The 18,881-nt window shown below is 46.0% G+C and overlaps 1 pseudogene; it reads right to left on the bottom strand.

Annotated features, from left to right (window-relative positions):
- Positions 1 to 657: 657 nt before the first annotated feature.
- LOC136335687 (WD repeat domain phosphoinositide-interacting protein 3 pseudogene) lies at positions 658 to 1,639 on the bottom strand (annotated as a pseudogene).
- Between the last annotated feature and the right edge of the window lie 17,242 nt (positions 1,640 to 18,881).

Here is an 18,881-nt window from a genome sequence, read left to right as displayed (position 1 = left end):
GCAGTAAAATAAGTGTGGGAAAGGTTAAGAACAGTGTGGGAAAGGTTTATAAAGGTGTGGGGAGGGTTTATAAAGCCTTAAAAATATAGAAATAATAAAATAAATATCAGGTCGCTACTTTGCGGATTTTCGCCTATCTCGGGGTTCTGGCACCTAACCCCGTGATAGACGAGGGGCCGCTGTATTATGATTCTAATTAAACTTAGGTGTAATGGAAGAACTAACATTTACACATCTGTCCATTTCCTCAGTATAGACTCAGTGAAAATGACGGAATTTGTTGCCAGAAACAAATTTCAATTTGTCCATCCTTTTCACCACTCAGTTCCTAAGTTTGCGCGGAGCCCCCACTGTAGGCGCAAGGAAGCAGCGGACCATGAAGGCTAGCGTCACCGCTGAACTACAGGCAACGAGCCAGCGGTCGGGCTCGGGCTGCTCGAGTGTCTGTGGTGCCTTGATGGTTATTCTTTCTTTAATACTGGAAATGCGAAGCCTTGCTTAGGAAAACAGACAACTGCATGTGGCTTCGAGACCAAGGTCCCAGCAGCATGCTCTCTAGCCCATCGCCCACGAGGCCCCGGGGTGCTGGCAGCAGCCCCAGGAGTGTGAGCGGCACCCTCAGCACGTGGGGGCCATGGGTGTTGATTGTACTTCTGGTCACAGCTTGAGACGCGTCATTTCTATAAACCGCACATACACATCCCGGATGCACGGCCCCTTGGGGTTGAGCAGGCACGTGCACTAGCTGCCGTCTGCACACATTTTCAGGACAGCATTTGGCTCTATTCCAAAAGCACAAATGCAGGGAGAGCCCTGACACTTGGAGAAACTTCACTTGGAACTGACGTGTTTTGGAAGGAAAGTGCCTGATGCCAAACTAGACTGTTTATTCCTTTTCCCTTTCACCTGGTCCCTGGACACGCAGGTGAGGGATGTGTCCTGACTGAAGTGAATGCAGTAAGTATTCATTGCTTCAGATCCTCTTCATCATCCCCAGATTAAATGCCCTGAAAAAGTATCAAATATTCTTATAAGGCTCCCTTTTTCAGATGTGGTTGCAATTTTTGTTCCCTACAGGTTGCGGGCAATGCAGCTCTGAATGCCCTCGTGGGCAAGAATGTCGATGGGCGGCTTCTTGGTGTGGGCCGAGTCCATGATCTGCACATGGCCCATGTGTGTGCCCAGGAAGGCCAGGAGGGAGTTACTGTTTGGGCACAGAACACAGAGGCCTTTAGGATTGTAGCAGATTTTAAAGATGAGCAATTGGTGAGGGTTATTTATAAATGTAAACACCTTAGTCATAGAGTACAAAACAACCACAGTTCTATCTCGCTGCAATTTGACTGCCTTAACTTCTGTAGAAAATTCTAGTTCAATAACAGCCTTCATTTTCAGGTTGTCCCAGATCATCACTTTGTTGGGAGGGTATTTTGGCTTTTTCCTACCATCAACTCAAGCTAAATAGTTGCAGCGGAATAACATTTCAACATGCCCAACACCCCCTTCCAGAAATTCTTGTTTCTTTTTCTTTTACTGGATCAGGGTTACAGACTCAGAACCCATTTTCCATCCCTCATGCAAAACATCCATGGTCCTGTTGCCGTGGGCTTCCTGTGCTGCTGGAGAGTCTGCCACTCATCAACACAGATCAGCCTGGGGCGGGCGCTCTCCCATCTAAGGGCATGACCCAGGAGTTACACAGGTCACTTCCGCTCACAGCACACTGGCAGGTCACAGTCACCATCAAATGAAAGGAAAACAACCTTTTTCTGTTTTGGGAGAGGGAGAGGGAGAAAGTAAGGGAAAGATGAGTATCAACTCATAGTTGCAGCACTGTAGTTGTTCAGTGATTGCTTTCTCATATGAGCCTTGACCAGGGGGCTCCAGCTGAGCCAGTGACCCCTCGCTCAAGCCAGCACCCACGGGATCATGTCTGTGATCCCATGCTCAAGCTGGTGAGCTCATGGTCAAACCAGCAACCTCGGGGTTTCAAACCTGGGACCTCAGCATCCCAGGTCGATGCTCTATCTACTGCGCTGCCTCTGGTCAGGCAAACTTTTATCCTTGGGAGCTGTGTATACACTCAAAACTTGAGTGTTCTATTATGTTGGAAGAGGACAGAATGAATTTTGGGAGCAAATTAGCAGCTTCTACCACAGTATTTATTAAAAAATACTTCCCTTGCTCACTTGTCCTCTGTTATGTCACTGTTTTTTGGAAGGAAATTTCATTAGTACATTTCAATCACCATATATGCCTTTGATAAAAGATAGCATATTGCAGTAATTCTGAAAAATATTTCCCTGGGGGTGCTCTGCAGACTAGACACAAAACATTTATTTCTGCCCTTTGCTCTTTGTCTACACTCTCTAGGGGAGTGGATTGCAGACTCTCTCAGTTTGTTATGCCCGTCAGCAGATGAGTATATGTGAGAATATGAGATACCGCCAGGGATTTGGCAGACCTTCTTTGCCGAGCATCAAAAATTGAGGGTATGTGTATGCCTCTGCTGCAGCGGCAGGGATCCTGGGTGGCTGAGGCTTCTCTTCCATGTGGTCTCTCATCCTCCAGGAAGACAGCCTAGGCTTGTTTGCATGATGGAGGAAGGATTACCAGCAGAAAGAAAAGTATTGCATGTCATTTTATCTCCTCATGTTATCTGCTAATCTGCCAATTATAAATTTACTTAGATTCTGCTATCATTCCCCAGGGCTATACTCACTCACCTCTTAGTAAAAGGTGGTAGTCTGCTTCCAAAAATGGCTGATCAGGGAGATTTCAAAGTTGCTTAGGAAGGAGTGGGAGGTGGAAGAGATGAGTTTGGACAAGTGGAACAGCTGGAGGTAGAGTTGGCAAAGACAGGTAGGGAGCCTTGTGGGAGCCAATGGGACAAATGGGTGGAGTTGATCGCGAGAAGTGGTGGTGCTGGTGGGAGAGAGGTGGCGAACAGGGAAGTGAGGCTAGGAACCAGTGCGTGAGCTTCCCTCAGCATTGCCTTTTGGCTCCATTTTCTACTCTCTGGCTCAACGGTTCTTTATTACATCAGGGCTGTCAGACAAGCCGGACTCAGTCTCCAACTCTGGGCCGGTAGCTTTGAGGAAGTTCTGTGTCTTCTAAGACCCAGTAACCACCTCTGAAAAAGGGAGTAATCTTCCTATCATACTTCCCTTCCCGATGCTACTGTGAAATGCAAATGCAATGCCAAGTGTGAGAAGTCGTGTGTGTGTCGAGTCCAGCGGACAGATGGTGTTAGGGACAGCAGGGGTGGAGCTCCCTGCAGTCCTGTGGAGCTGGTCTAGGACTGGGCCAACACAGGGGCACTGATTTAGCTGAGAGAGGCCCTCAGGTCTGGACCAGTGGGAGTCACTCGTGATTCAGAGGTCATTCCTTGCCTGACCTGTGGTGGCACAGTGGATAAGGTGTTGACCTGGAATGCTGAGGTTGCTGGTTCAAAACCCCAGGCTTGCCTGGTCAAGGTTGGTATTTCCTACTCCTCCCTGCACCCTGCCTTTCTCTCTCTCTCTCTCTCTCTCTCTCTCTCTCTCCTCTCACTAAAATCAATAAATAAAGTCTTTTTTTTTAAAGGCCAGTCCTTTGGCAAGCAGAGTCTAGTAGAGGCCATCTGGTCCAGGAATGGGTGATGGGTAGTATTTTAGGCTCTTGCTCGGCGGGTCTAGGACCTGGGCTTTCAGAGTCCACACCTGTCTGGAGAGGTGGAGGAGAAGGTGGGCATGTGGCAGGTATAATCAGAGAGAAAGCCCTCGGCCGGGTCACTGGAGCTGTGTAGGATCTCCAGGTCTGCCTCTGCAGGAAAGAGCTGAGGAAGTTCTAGTTAGGACCTTTGACAGACAGACACCCAGTGGCGAGAACTACAGTGAGCCAGATAGCTGTTCCACTCCATCTCTCCCCGCTTTTGATGTGGTCTAAGCTGGTGAACTCATACAAATTGCTTTCAGCTGTGAAAAATCCCCTGGGTAGAATGAGGCGACATTCTCTCTTATTTTGTGTGTAATTCGAGCGTGCTACCGACATGAGGACTTTTGACTGTGAGCTAGGAAGGTGAGAGCCTCGTTCACACTCTCAACCAGCGTCTGTGAAGGAAGCTTTGCCGGTGTCCTTTTTAGGGGTCCAGATGACACATTGCCTTATCATATGAGGGGACAGTGTCTCAAGGAGACATCTCGCTCCAGCATATACTGCAACTGAGAGGCTCAGATGTTAGTTTCACACCACAACTCTCAGTATTGATGGCTTTCATTTTTAAAATATAACCAATTGTTACGAGAGCAATCAGGTGATTTGTTGAAGATTTTTTTTTCTCACCATAAGGTAATGATCTGTTCCAACTTAAAAAATTAGGCATAATCATTGCAGTGTTTCCCTGGTGTTTGAAATCCAGACTCCAGATAACTAAAGCAGAACGATCACAGGATTTTAAACCTCTTAAAATAGGATAAAGAAACCTCTAAAGAAAAAGTGCCCCCAAATTTTGTCTATAGCTTCTGGACCGTAGGCCCTGCAGCCATGATTCAGTGAATTTTTATTCTCCTAGTCAGACAAAGAGAAGGTGGTGTCTCACCACAGCCTTCCTCTGCCATCTGCCTCAGCCGCCAGCATTTCCTGTGAGCAAAGGTAAGCTGGAGGCCTCTGGCCTCATTTCCCATTTGTATGTTTTGACCTCTGCACATTTAACGACTTTCCTGTGATCACACTGCCTCCCCCCTCCTTGGAGGATTTCATTTTATTCTTGCTTTGAGAAAGCACAGAGCTATGCTGGCTGCTGCTGGTCCAGCCTTCTCAGGAACTCTGTACCCCTGTGGCCTTTCAGAACTTCCAATCCGCAGGAAGCTGCCCCACTGTTGAGATGTCATAGCCTACGTGCCTCCCGGGCTAAATGGCCAGCATCCTGGCATCCCCTCAGCCCTGTGTCTTTATAAATAGCCTCATCGGATGGCTCCATGGCCTCCGCCTCAGGCGCTAGAATATCTCTGGCCTCGATGGAGCAATACCCCAGATGGGCAGAACATCGCCCCCTGGCGGGCATGCCAGGTGGATCCTGGTCGAACGCATGCAGGAGTCTGTCTGTCTCCCTACTTCTAACTTCGGAAAAATACAAAATAAAATAAAATAATAAAATAAATAGCCTCATCCGTGGGTCCCCCACTCTCTCCTGCAACAGGATGCTTCTCAGTAGAAGGCTTTCTCTGGAGCAGGGTGAAAGCCCCATTGTGCGCTCAGAGCTACCTAAGCCACTTGAAGGGCTTGCATTTTTAGTAGCTTTTAGAAACAGAAGGGGCTTTTTACCTGGACAAACTATTCCTTCCAGTGAAGTCCCCTTGGCTGACCTTTGTTTGTCATTAAACAGCAAGGTTCCGGTCACACTGTGGCTCACAGTCAAAGAATCACTACGGAAATTTGCTTCAGGGCTACTACTGGGCTTCCGAGGTCTACTTCTGCTTGCTTTCTTTTTCTTAGTGTGTCTTCCTTAACAACAGCAGAAAGGGTACAGAAACTTATGACCATCCTCATCACAAAGTCAAATGGACTTTTTCCCTCTTATTGCCCCTGATGGTCATAATGCACCATGACTTTTTTTGAGATTTCATTTATTTATTGGAATGGGGGGAGAGAGAGAGGGAGAGAGCAAGAAACATTTATATGGGCCTTGGCCAGGCAAGCCCAGGGTTTCGAATAGGTGACCTCAGGGTTCAAGGTCAATGCTCTCCACTGCACTACCACAGGTCAGGTGCACGCTGATTTTTATTATTTTATTTTATTCATTTTTGTTTGTATTTTTCCGAAGTTAGAAGCGGGGAGACAGTCAGACTGACTCCCGCATGCACCTGACCAAGATCCACCCGGCATGCCCACCAGGTGGCGATGCTCGGCCCAGATGGGACGTTGCTCTGTTGCAACCGGAGCCATTCTAGCACCTGAGGCAGAAGCCATGGAGCCATCCTCAGCACCCGGGCCAACTTTGCTCCAATGGAGCCTTGGCTGCATAAAGGGAAAAGAGAGATAAAAAGAAAGGAGAGAGGGAAGGATGGAGAAGTAGATGGGTGCTTCTCCTGTGTGCCCTGGTCAGGAATTGAACATGGGACTTCCATATGCTGGGCCGATGCTCTACCGCCGAGCCAACTGGACCCTGATTTTTAAATGTCTGTTTTTCTCACCAAGGGAAAGCTCTATGAGGTCAGGACCTTGTCTAGATTATTCTAGATGTCTCTTCTGCCTCTAGAAAGATGCTTGGTGCATAGTATGGGATCAATGTTTGTTGAATACTGTAAGCAAATACTTGGATGTTTTGGCTTGTATGTGTAGGAGAGGAAAATTTTTTCTCTACTTTCTTAGTTTCTTTGATTGGGACCTGTGAATTAACCCCCTCCCCCCAAAAAAGACATTAATAGGAGAAAATGAAGCCTGACCAGAGGTGGCACAGTGGATAGAGTGTTGACCTGGGACACTGAGGTCCCAGGTTCAAAACCCTGAGGTCACCAGCTTGAGCGTGGGTCTCTGGCTTGAGCGTGGGATCATCAACATGATCCCATGGTCGCTGGCTTGAGCAAGGGGTCACTGCCTCAGCTAGAGTCCCCAGGTCAAGGCACCTATGAGAAGCAATCAATGAATAACTAAGGTGCCGCAACTACAAGTTGATGCTTCTCACCTCTTTCCCTTCCTGTCTCTCTTCTTTTTTTCTTCCAAAAAGAAAAGAAGACAGGAAAAAAGGGATACAAATTTATTTGATATTACTATTTTATAAGAATACAGGCCTTCCTGAAAATTAATATCCAAAGAAGTGGTTTAGCTCTAAGGGCTTACATACCATTTAAACAAGGAGTGATAAATTCTGGAGAAATGACAAGACAAAGCAGAAAGGGTGGTAAACTGTGGCAAGGTAAATATACACGGGAACTAAAAGAAGATGAGGGTTGGCCCTGGCGGGTTGGCTCAGTGGTAGAGCGTCGGCCTGGTGTGCAGAAGTCCCGGGTTCGATTCCCGGCCAGGGCACACAGGAGAAGTGCCCATCTGCTTCTCCACCCCTCCCCCTCTCCTTCCTCTCTGTCTCTCTTCCCCTCCCACAGCGAGGCTCCATTGGAGCAAAGATGGCCCGGGCGCTGGGGATGGCTACTTGGCCTCTGCCCCAGGCACTGGAGTGGCTCTGGTCGCAACAGAGCGACGCCCCGGAGGGGCAGAGCATCGCCCCCTGGTGGGCGTGCCGGGTGGATCCTGGTTGGGCACACGCGGGAGTCTGTCTATCTCTCCCCATTTCCAGCTTCAGAAAAAAAAAAAGAAGATGAGGGTTATCCACTAAGATTTAATTTACGTAGACTCGGTGCCCTCCCCATCTCTGCTGATAAAGGTTGTTCTCTTTCAGATATGAGGGAGGGGACTCTCTCTTAACGACAGATCAGTGCACAGGGATTTCAGCCTAACAAAATTCATTAAACATCTGGTCGGCCGAAAATACCTGTGTACCTGAAAGCAGCAATAGGGCAGGGAGTTGACTGCATCTACCTTGATTTCTTTTTCACTCTTAGACATAAAACAAGGCAACCAATTGCTTCTTTCTCTCTTTTAAGATTTTCCTCTGTTATTTTTATGTCATGAGAGCCAATTTCTTTTTCATAGCTTCTTTTAAAGAATATAAAGTTCTTTTTAAACTTAGTTTATATGATTAAGAGCTTCTTCAACAATGAATGTTTATTTCTTAAACTCATTCTTTCCTGTATATATTGGTTGTCTAAACTCTGTTTCTCTTACCTTCCTAACCATAAGGGAGAAACGAATTTTTATCTTTTTTAAAGAAATGGTGGCAATGGGTGACATGCAAGCAGTGGAGAGGGGACAGCCTATGAGGACAATTTATATCTCAAACAGGTTTGTGAGCTATGGCTTCGTGAGAAAATTATTTTTCTTAATTTTTAGTAAATAAATCAGTTTAATTTATTAATTGATTTTAGAGAGAGAGAGTGAAACATCAATTGGTTGTTCCACTTATTTATACGTTTATTCGTTGAGTCTTGTATGTGCCCTTACCAGGGATTGAACCTGCAACCTTGCCAATCAAGAGGATGCTCCAACTAACTAAGCCACCCTGCCAGGGAGTAAATGACACTTTTTTTTCTATAGGAATTCCCATTAAGTTCAGTCATAAAATTGGGAACTTTATTAGTCTAATTGGAGCGATGGGACATTAAAATAAGAACTCTAACCCCTGAATGTCCCTAGACCCTGAGCTAGGAGGGCCCAGAAAGCAAAGGTCCTGTCAGGTTGGACCATTGTGGAAGTTCTGCTGGCATGGACAGCGCTTTGGTGGCTGCAGCGTTCAAATTGTTGGGCTTCCTACTGAATACTCAGGTTGAAAACCACTGATTTTACTCAATCATATCACATTGCCATTTTGTTTTAAGTTTAAAAAATGGTCATATTGGCAGTTTATTTTGCTTAACCTACAGATGCAATTTTAGTTTTCATGTCTTTTTTCCTCCAAGAATTGCCTTTTTAAAATACAAGTGTAAATGTTTTAAGTGTTACTAGGAGTTTAACCACCAGTGGCACAGTGAATAGAGTGTTAGCCTGGGGTGCTGAGGACCCCAGTTTAAAACCCCAAGGCTGCTGGTGTGAGCTCAGGCTCTTTGGCTTGAGCGTGGGATCATAGATATGACCCTATGGTTGCTGACTTGAGCCCAAAGGTCGCTGGCTTGAAGCCCAAGATGGCTGGCTTGAGCCCAAAGTTGCTTGCTGACTTGAGCAAGGGGTCACTGGCTCAGCTGGAGCCTCCCTGCCCCCATCAAGGCACATATAAGAAAGCAATCAATGAACAAGTAAAGTGGTACAACTACAAATTGATGCTTCTCATCTCTCTCTCTTCCTGTCTGTTCCTTTCTCTAAAAAAATAACAAAGAAAGAAAGAAAGAAACAAATAAATAACTAAATGTTACCAGGAAAAAAACATTGTATATAAAACAATAGTAGAAAAGAATATATAGATAGATAGATTTTGTTTATTGATTTTAGAGAGAAAAGAGAAAGAGAGTGAGGAAAGGGTGGGAGGGGGGGGGGCGAGAAGCATCAACTCATTGTAGTTGCTTCCTGTATGTGCCTTGACCCGGCAAGCCCAGGGATTTGAATCTGCAACCTCAGCACTCCATGTGGATGCTTTATCCTCTGTGCTACCACAGGTCAGGTGAAATGTGTATTTTTTAATTGACTACTTTGTAGATGAAGAAAATAAGGCTGAGAGAGTTGAGGTTATTTATTGTCCATGTGTACAGAGCTGGAAACTGTCAGAGTCATTATGGGAACCTGGATCTGACTGAACCTGAAACCCGTGTTCTTGCCATCAAAGCTCAGTGTCCCTTCACTTGTATTCAGTGTAGTCCTTGGTCAGGTTTAGAAGACAGCAATCATTGCAGAAACGAAGCTTTTTTTTTTTTTTTTTTTAGCTCTGGAGCTCTTGGAAAGCCTTGAGCTATATAGTTACGTGGTTCCTTGAAATTAAAGAAGCACTTCAGTACATTGCTAACATTAAAATTCATCTTTTTAAAACATGAAAATAAACATTAAAAAAATAACAACTTGAAAATACAGGTAGGCAAAGGGAAGAAATTTGGCAGCCACAGTCCCACCAAGCAGAGATAAGCACTGTTACCACTTGGATTATATACTTATCTGGAGGAAAATTGGCAAAGCCAATTAACAAGTACGTCAACAAATACATTGGCTACAAAAGTTGAGGTGTTTGAAACCAAGTCTCATTTTTAAAGGCCAGTCTGTGATTTAGAATTATGGGGGGAGAGAGGAGCGGGAACTTGAGGAGGAAACAGTTCAGCTCGGATAGGAATGGTCAGCAGTCAGTGAAACAGAGCTGAGTGTCCAGGCAAAGGTGCGGCCAGGGCAGTGAGGTGGTTCAGTCCCTGCCGTCCCCAAACACTCTGCTTTCGCATACTGATTGCTTTGAGCTGAAGGAACTTGAGAAACGGCACATACAAGGAAGGCTTTCTGACCTCCCCCTTTGAACTTAAAAGCAGGGTGTAAAATTTCCTGTGAGGAGGTGCCCTACCTGCAGAAAGGGAGAACACTCTTAACATCAGAGACAGGAAGTCAACACGAGCTGAGCCTGCATGAACACACTGTTTGAAAGTAACGCCTCTTCTCCATCAGTGTCCCCCATGTATTGCCTAGTCCTGTCCCACAAATGATAGCTCTTAGCCCAAACCCATTTCCCCTTTGTCCTGTCACTCTTCTACAGCTTATCACTTTTAGTTATATAAAGTAGGTATATGAGCCCCCGGGTCTAACTTCTTTGGGATTTTCGCTTCTTTCAGGGAAGCCCCACAAGCCATGGAAAAATATTAATATCAAATGACATTTGTGTGCTTTTTCTCCTGTTAATCTGTCATTTGTTCAGTTCGCAGACCCCAGCCCCAGAGCCTGAGAGGGTAGCGGGGGTCTGTCCTCTTCTGCAGGAGGTAGTAGGTTGTTAGCACATTGACAGACTCTCCACCGGGAGAGAGGGGCGGGTGGGACTGGCCTGGAGTGTGGGGGTGGAGGGGTGGGGATGGGAGTGGGGCTGGGGCTGGGGTGAGGGTGGGGGTAGTGGCACGTGGGCCGACCCTGCACGTGCCTTCATAGATTTGGAAGAGAGCTGTAATTCTGTCCCATTGAGGACATTAATTACATATGTAGTTTAAAAAATAAATTTGGAATAACATTGTATACATAATTATTTGTAAATTGTTTTCTTAAATTTTCAAGACATATATATTGGGTCCATAGCATTAAAAATTATTTATATTTTAGAGGGAGAGGAAGGGAGAGAAAGAGAGAGAAACATTGATCTGTTCCTGAATGTGCCCTGACTAGGGACTGAACCCACAGCCTTTGTGTACTGGGATAATGCTCCAACTAACTGAGCCATGCAGCCAGGGTGGGTCCATAGTCTTTTTTTTTTTTTTTGTATTTTTCTGAAGCTGGAAACGGGGAGAGACAGTCTGACAGACTCCCGCATGCGCCCGACCAGGATCCACCTGGCACGCCCACCTGGCATCGCCCCCACCAGGGGGCGATGCTCTGCCCCTCCGGGGCATCGCTCTGTTGCCACCAGAGCCACTCTAGCGCCTGGGGCAGAGGCCAAGGAACCATCCCCAGTGCCGGGGCCATCTTTGCTCCCATGGAGCCTTGCTGCGGGAGGGGAAGAGAGAGACAGAGAGGAAGGAGAGGGGGAGGGGTGGAGAAGCAGATGAGCGCTTCTCCTGTGTGCCCTGGCCGGGAATCGAACCCGGGACTCCTGCAGCCAGGCCGACGCTCTACCACTGAGCCAACCGGCCAGGGCCGGTCCATAGTCTTTGATGCACAAGTGTCCTTACCTAGGTAACCTTGCCTGTTTCTTAATCTCTCACTCTCTCTCTCCTAAAGAGAGAGAAATGAACTATTTTTACCAGTATGATATAAATTAGGGGAAAAAACCCTGACACTTCTCTGTATATGCAACTATGAAAGTAATTTCCTTGGGACTGAGAAAAAAATATAAATGAGCATTTTTTTAATAGGAAAGTTGTTGTTACCTGTCTGTCTCCTTCCCTCTCTGAAGCACAGGCAGAGAATAAAAATGAATTTGGGCCCTGGCCGGTTGGCTCAGCGGTAGAGCGTCGGCCTAGCGTGCGGAGGACCCGGGTGCAATTCCCGGCCAGGGCACACAGGAGAAGCGCCCATTTGCTTCTCCACCCCTCCGCCGCGCTTTCCTCTCTGTCTCTCTCCTCCCCTCCCGCAGCCAAGGCTCCATTGGAGCAGAGATGGCCCGGGCGCTGGGGATGGCTCTGTGGCCTCTGCCTCAGGCGCTAGAGTGGCTCTGGTCGCAATATGGCGACGCCCAGGATGGGCAGAGCATCGCCCCCTGGTGGGCAGAGCGTCACCCCTGGTGGGCGTGCCGGGTGGATCCCGGTCGGGCGCATGCGGGAGTCTATCTGACTGTCTCTCCCCGTTTCCAGCTTCAGAAAAATGAAAAAATGAAAAAAAAAAAAAGAATTTGTACACAATGTTAATATCATTAATTAAATTGTAACACCATACAATTACATTATCTATCCTTATTTCTTCAGAATCTCAATTAACATAACTTGATACTTAGCTAGAGCGATACTCTGACTTCTCTAAGAAATTAATGTGCCCCTCTGCCCTCCAGCCGGCAGGGTAGGTCAGTGGGGCTTTGGGGAGATGATCTATTTGTTTTGTATCACTGTGTTTTTTGGTCACCATCACTATTTTCAGTTCTGATAATCACTGAATAGCCACAGGGAATCTGACACATGCCAGTGCTGGCACAGGAGTGCTTTCAGAGTTTCAACAGAAAGAATCACAATGTGCCGTCCTGACAAGTTGAATTTCATAGGATTAAGTGGAAAAGATGACTTTTTTTTTTTTTTTTTTTTTTGGAAAAGATGACTTTTTGAAAGACAAGTGCAGCAAAAATGATTTGGCATATTTTGGGTGGTACTTGATAACAGATTTACCCAAGACGAAGTGAACAAACAAAACAGCCAGGGGCCACTTTATACGTGGTGGGTAATTTCCCAGGGTTTATGCAGGTCTGGGAGAAGTTCTTTCCACGCTTGCGCATTGGAAAGCTTTGCTCGGTTGAGAGTGAGAGAAGACACCTCCTCATTCTCATACACCCAGTTTGAAGAAAAACCAGTCAGTCCACACTCAGCTGGAATTCCCTGACTTGATCTACTTTTTGGTAAAACTTAAGGTCTGAAATGTGACAGCTGGTTCCACCTGTGTAGTCTCTTGAGTCCAGAACATTTCATGACTGGTGTGTGGGGGGATGTGTGGGGGTGGCCATGTTCACTGCAAATTCAGACCAGTTTGAGATCTAGAAGATTTGGAACCATTATGCTCAGCCGTATTTTTTTTCCTGAATTATAACAGAAAAAAGAATCACATGAATTCTGTTTAGTTATTGCTTTTTGGGGTTTTCTTCAGATAAAACTTAAGCTTCCTGGTTGTTTATCCCATGTGGAGGGGGAAGACACATGAACTGTATTTTATTAAGCAAATCCAGAGCCCAGAAAGAGGATGAGAAAATGGCCATCCGTGATTCGGGATCTGGGGAAGCTGGAAGCTTCCGCAGAGGGCAATCGAGGGGGCAGCGTTTGAATAGGTGGATGGGGGTCAGTGTGTGGATTTTCTCCACTGATTGCTTTCCCAAAGCCCGGGACACTGTTTGGTTGGGAGAGGAAATAAACTCATGGTCATTTAGATGTGTTTCCAAGCCTCTTAATTAAAACCTCATCCAGTGTCATAGGATTATTTACCTGGTCTCTCGTTCAGAGTTTGGCCTCACGTAGTCCTAGATAACAGAAACATATCGCAGGTTTTCTAAGATTTGAGGGACCTAATGAAATAACAGAGTTTACTAATGTTGTGCTATTAAAAAGAAATAGTAATGATCTCAATTACCCCACAATATTGGCTCCGGAGTCATCCTGGATATGTGATTTTAATCTAGGCTTTGGAACTGATCTCCTAACTTTGGTAATTTGTAATCATGTTAACTTTGCTGTGATAACGTCTATTTAAGCTATATCAACTTCCTTTTCCTGAACACTCTATACTGAGTGAAGCAACACGCAGTCACTTGTTAAAGACATGGCGGTGAACTTCAGCCACTCCCGAAGGGGCGGAAAGTGTGGGCACAGACAGGAGACGGCACAGCACAATGGCCACCAGCACAGCTCCTGGAGCCAGAGCACCAGGTCCTGGCTCCTCTACTAACTAGCCCTGGCTTTGAATAAGTTAACTTCTCTGTTGACTCAGTTTCACTACCCACAAAATGGGTAGTACACCTCCAGCTTTGCAAACCTCCAGCTGCAGAAAGCATAACTGGCCAAGGGCCACTAGCCATTGTGCTCGGACATCTGGCGCAGCGCTCACCGAGAATGGCCCCCGTGGCTGCTCCCAGCCTACACAGTGGCAGGGATATATATATATATATATATATTTTTTTTTAATTTATTTATTTATTTATTTATTTATTTATTTTTTGTATTTTTATGAAGCTGGAAACAGGGAGAGACAGTCAGATAGACTCCCGCATGCGCCCGACCGGGATCCACCCGGCACGCCCACCAGGGGGCGATGCTCTGCCCCTCCGGGGGCGTCGCTCTGCTGCAACCAGAGCCACTCTAGCGCCTGGGGCAGAGGCCGAGGAGCCATCCCCAGCGCCCAGGCCATCTTTACTCCAATGGAGCCTCAGCTGCGGGAGGGGAAGAGAGAGACAGAGAGGAAGGAGAGGGGGAGGGGTGGAGAAGCAGATGGGCGCCTCTCCTGTGTGCCCTGGCCGGGAATCGAACCCGGGTCCCCCACACGCCAGGCCGACGCTCTACCGCTGAGCCAACTGGCCAGGGCAGGGATATTAAGGCAAAGCCAACATGGGGCCACACGGACCTGCTTTGTCTGCCACTTTGGCTCGAGGACCCCTTGATGGCTTTGCCTAGCCCCCCCCCCCTTTGTGATGTTGCCATCCACCCTGCCCTCTGCCTCCTGGCTGGGCTCAGTCTTGGATCGAGTCTGCAGGTTTTCCAGCTTCTTCAGCCCCTTTCCTTCTCCCTCACACAGGCATTTCCACTAACACAGGGTTGTCAGATTAAGCAACAAATAAACCAATAACAGGGTGTCCAGTTAAATTTGAACTTCAAATAATTTTTTTTTAAATTTTTTATTCATTTTAGAGAGGAGGGGGAGAGAGAGAGAGAGAAAGAGAGAGAGAGAGAGAGAAGAGAGAGAGAGAAGGGGAGGAGGCAGGAAGCATCAACTCCCATATGTGCCTTGACCAGGCAAGCCAGGGTTTTGAACCGGCAACCTCAGTGTTTCCAGGTTGACACTTTATCCACTGCGCCACCACAGGTCAGGCCTGAAATAATTTTTTTAAATGATTTTATTTTATTGATTTTACAGAGAAAGGAGAGGTGAGGGGAGTGAGAAGTAATGAGTCATAGTTGCCTCACTTTAATTGTTCATTGCTTGCTTTGTTGCCTGTCATATGTGCCTTGACCATGCAAACCTAGAGTTTCGAACCAGCAACCTCAGAGTTCTAGGTCAACACCTATCTACTGTGCTACCACAGGCCAGGCTCAAAGAAATAATCTTTAATCATATATTTTAACTTTTAATAGGTTCATTTTTTTTTTTTTTTTTTTTTTTTACAGAGTCAGAGAGAGTTAGAGAGAGGGATAGATAGGGACAGACAGACAGGACCAGAGAGAGATGAGAAGCATCAATGATCAGTTTTTTATTAGTTGTTTATTGATTGCTTTCTCATATGTGCCTTGACCGCGGGCCTTCAGCAGACCGAGTAACCCCTTGCTCGAGCCAGCGATCTTCGGTCCAAGCTGGCGAGATTTTGCTCAAACCAGATGAGCCTGCGCTCAAACTGGTGACCTTGGGTGGGGTCTCGAACCTGGGTCTTTCCGCATCCCAGTCCGACGCTCTATCCACTGTGCCACTGCCTGGTTAGGCAGGTTCATTTTATCTGTCAAGAAATCTGGGCAACTTTAATACCTAACCTTGCTATCTGATTCTTGAAGGACCCTTACTAACACAAGGTGCTCGTAATTGTATCTACCTCATAGGTGTAATTGAATGAGTTAAAGATGTAGTTAGAGCTGGACTTGAACTTAGGAAGCGCTCAATAAGTGGTGGTTACTCTACAAGTACTGAGTGGGCTTCTTGCATCTCCCAACTTTTCTCCTCAGGCCATAGTGGGGACAGATTGACATCCAGGCTACATACCAGGTGAAGAACGTCCCCACACAGAGTGGTGTGGTGGTGGCATTTGCTGGGCTGGTAGAGGGTGAATGACTTACTCAGAGAGGGTGGTTGTCTCTGCACAGCGACTCCCCTCTCCTTTCCGCTGCCTGAGCAAACGCTGCCGGGCTCCTGGCCATCACGTTCTTGCTCCGTCAGCAGCTGTTTCTCATCTCCCTGCTCTTTTTCTCTTATCTCCAATTTCCCCATTGATTTCTGGCGTTCGCACAAAGAGCCAGGCCTGGTCACCACAACACTAGAATGCTCTCTCACTTCTGGCAAACCTCCAAAGAGGTGTTTCTAGTTATTCTTCAGGCTGTTTCTCTTTTCTGTTGTTTCCGTTTACTTTGCTTTCTCTGCCTTCGAACTCTCAGGCTCTGAGGTAGTGGTCGCTTGTGAATTCTGCAGGCCTGACATGTGGACAGCTGAGGTGATGGAAATGAATTATGTAGGAGTAGAAACTGAAGGAATAAATGAGGAATTTCATTGTTATCTAGAACAAGTAGAGAAATTTTACGCTCAAAACAAAATGACTTGGATTCTTGGAATAGAATCTGAATGTTTTAATATCTTATGTGTCAGGACCAGAGTTATATGACATAGTCAATAGCAGTAATACATTAGTTGATTTACATTTCTCTAAAATCCAGAAAACTGTAATTTTAAAATACTATGTGAACATAAATTAATTCTTATCAAAGATAACTTTGTAATGAGTTTGTTTCCTCTCAATAGCAGCCTTGTATGTACACTAAACTTCCAGATATTGATGCAAATAATTGGCGGCAAAACTATAATCACAAATACTGGTTTACGATTGAACTTAAACTCCAGTTCTCATTAAAGTCATAGGATGATAATGCTAGGATTTTGAAAGGCCACTAAACCCAACACTCTGCTGTTAAGCAAATGTCCCAACAAGATTAAAATCAAACCGTTTCAAAGTTTCAGAACAAGGTTTACATAACTTGAGACAAAAATGTAAATTTGGCCCTGGCCAGTTGGCTCAGTGGTAGAGCGTCGGCCTGGCGTGCAGAAGTCCTGGGTTCGATTCCCGGCCAGGGCACACAGGAGAGGCGCCCATCTGCTTCTCCACCACTCCCCCTCTCCTTCCTCTCTGTCTCTCTCTTCCCCTCCCGCAGCCGAGGCTCCATTGGAGCAAAAGATGGCCCGGGCTCTGGGGAGGGCTCCTTGGCCTCTGCCCCAGGTGCTAGAGTGGCTCTGGTCGCAACAGAGTGACGCCCTAGATGGGCAGAGCATCGCCCCTTGGTGGGCGTGCTGGGTGGATCCCGGTCGGGCGCATGCGGGAGTCTATCTGACTGCCTCCCCGTTTCCAGCTTCAGAAAAATACAAAAAAGAAAAGAAGAGAAAAAAAAGAAAAAAAATGTAAATTTTGGGGCCTCTACTGCCATATTTAGCAAAAATTGCAAACTGAGTTAGTTATTTAAAGAACGCTTGTATTAATCTTATCTGTGTTTGTGATATGCTTGTTTATGGTATGTTTGATGGTTCATGAGATGTGATTTAACATGTAGTCTACAATAATTGTAATTTGGGAGTCATTTGAAATGAGCTTTTTTCCTTACTAAGTTGTGAGGTTTTTCAAAGTGCTATGCTCTGGACTTAGGAAGACTGATGAGACATAGAGTGTGGTGGGAAGAGGAGGGGGTTTTGAATCAGAACTCCTGGATTCAGGTGCATTCCCCTGCTATTTGGTCCCTTGGGAATGCCAATCAGCCTCTTGGAATTTAGCTTCCTCATCTGTTAAATGTTACTACAAATATGTGCCTGAATTTTAAAAATTATTTTTATTTATTTATTCATTTTAGAGAAGAGAGAGAGAGAGAGAGAGAGAGAAGGGGGAAGAGCAAAAAAGAGCTTTTTAACAAATCCCTGTTATTATTTGTATGAGGAGGACAGTGTATATATAATTTGTTACTCGTAAGAAGAAAACAGATTTGTTCATTCCATTCAGTTACAAGGCATTGTCTTCACCATAAGTAATTCGTAACCAAGTTTTTAAAAAACATGAAGGGGAAGTACACCTACAACATTCCTGATAGGCGAGGCTTAGGCTTTTGTCCCATGATGCCATCAGCAGCAGCAGCAGCCAGCACTGACACCGTTACTGCATCACAGCCTGGCCTGCAGAATTGTGAGTCATTATCCCCAGCGCAGGTAATGTGACTGATGCTTACGAAGATAGACAGCTTTGCCAAATCTCACCATTAGTAAGTCACAGAAGAAAAGCCTGAATCTGGAGATCTGGGATCCAGAATCTATGATCTGAACACTTGATAACGTTGCCTCTGAGCTCACAAATTGACAGTCCTCAATAGTGCGTCTGTTTTCCCAGAACTCCTGAGCGTATCAATGTCCTTCGCCTGCACTGAGCCTGGTTTGAAGGTGCGGAATTCTCCTTGTTGTTGTTCCAATGGGTGAATGGCGCACATTACCATGGCCTTGACTTGCTGTCGTAGGGGAGGAGAAACTTTTCCTCTCCCTTCTCAGGTTCAGTAACTGGGGCTTGTGGATTTAGTTGACAAAATGCAGATTAACAGGAGAAAAGGCCTGTAGATTACGTTGATGCTGATAATTTTACATTTATGAGGGGCTTCACAGAAAGAGGTGAAAACCCCAGAGAGGCATTTATATTTGGAGGATGATGTACCTAACTTTGTAGGGAAAAAAGGGGCGTGGGAAATGTGGACAAACAACTGACCTTTTAGAAAGAGAAATGGTCCCTTAGGAGACTAGGTGGCATATGCTCACCCTGTGACAATGTCCCCTGGGTGTGAGTAGCTGAGGGTTCTTAGGGCGACGGATAATAATTGAGCTTCGTTGGGAGGCTCCGCTTTTAAGTAGATAGGGGATTTCAGGGACTCAGCTGCCTTAACTCAAAATAATTCTTATGTCAAAATGGCACATTTGGGGATGTCATATTGTGAACCTTTTAATATGTTTGAGTATTAAGTTCTCAAGGTACCTAACAAATGTGATATTTAGAGTTACTACTAACTCTATGATCTATGAAGACAATCCTATGCCCTCTGAAGCTGGCAAGCAAATCCCTT

Source organism: Saccopteryx bilineata, chromosome 4 (assembly GCF_036850765.1).
Source record: "Saccopteryx bilineata isolate mSacBil1 chromosome 4, mSacBil1_pri_phased_curated, whole genome shotgun sequence".
NCBI lineage: Eukaryota > Metazoa > Chordata > Mammalia > Chiroptera > Emballonuridae > Saccopteryx > Saccopteryx bilineata.
The sequence above is the reverse complement of the archived record's forward strand: the minus strand, read 5'-3'. Positions and strand labels throughout refer to the sequence as shown.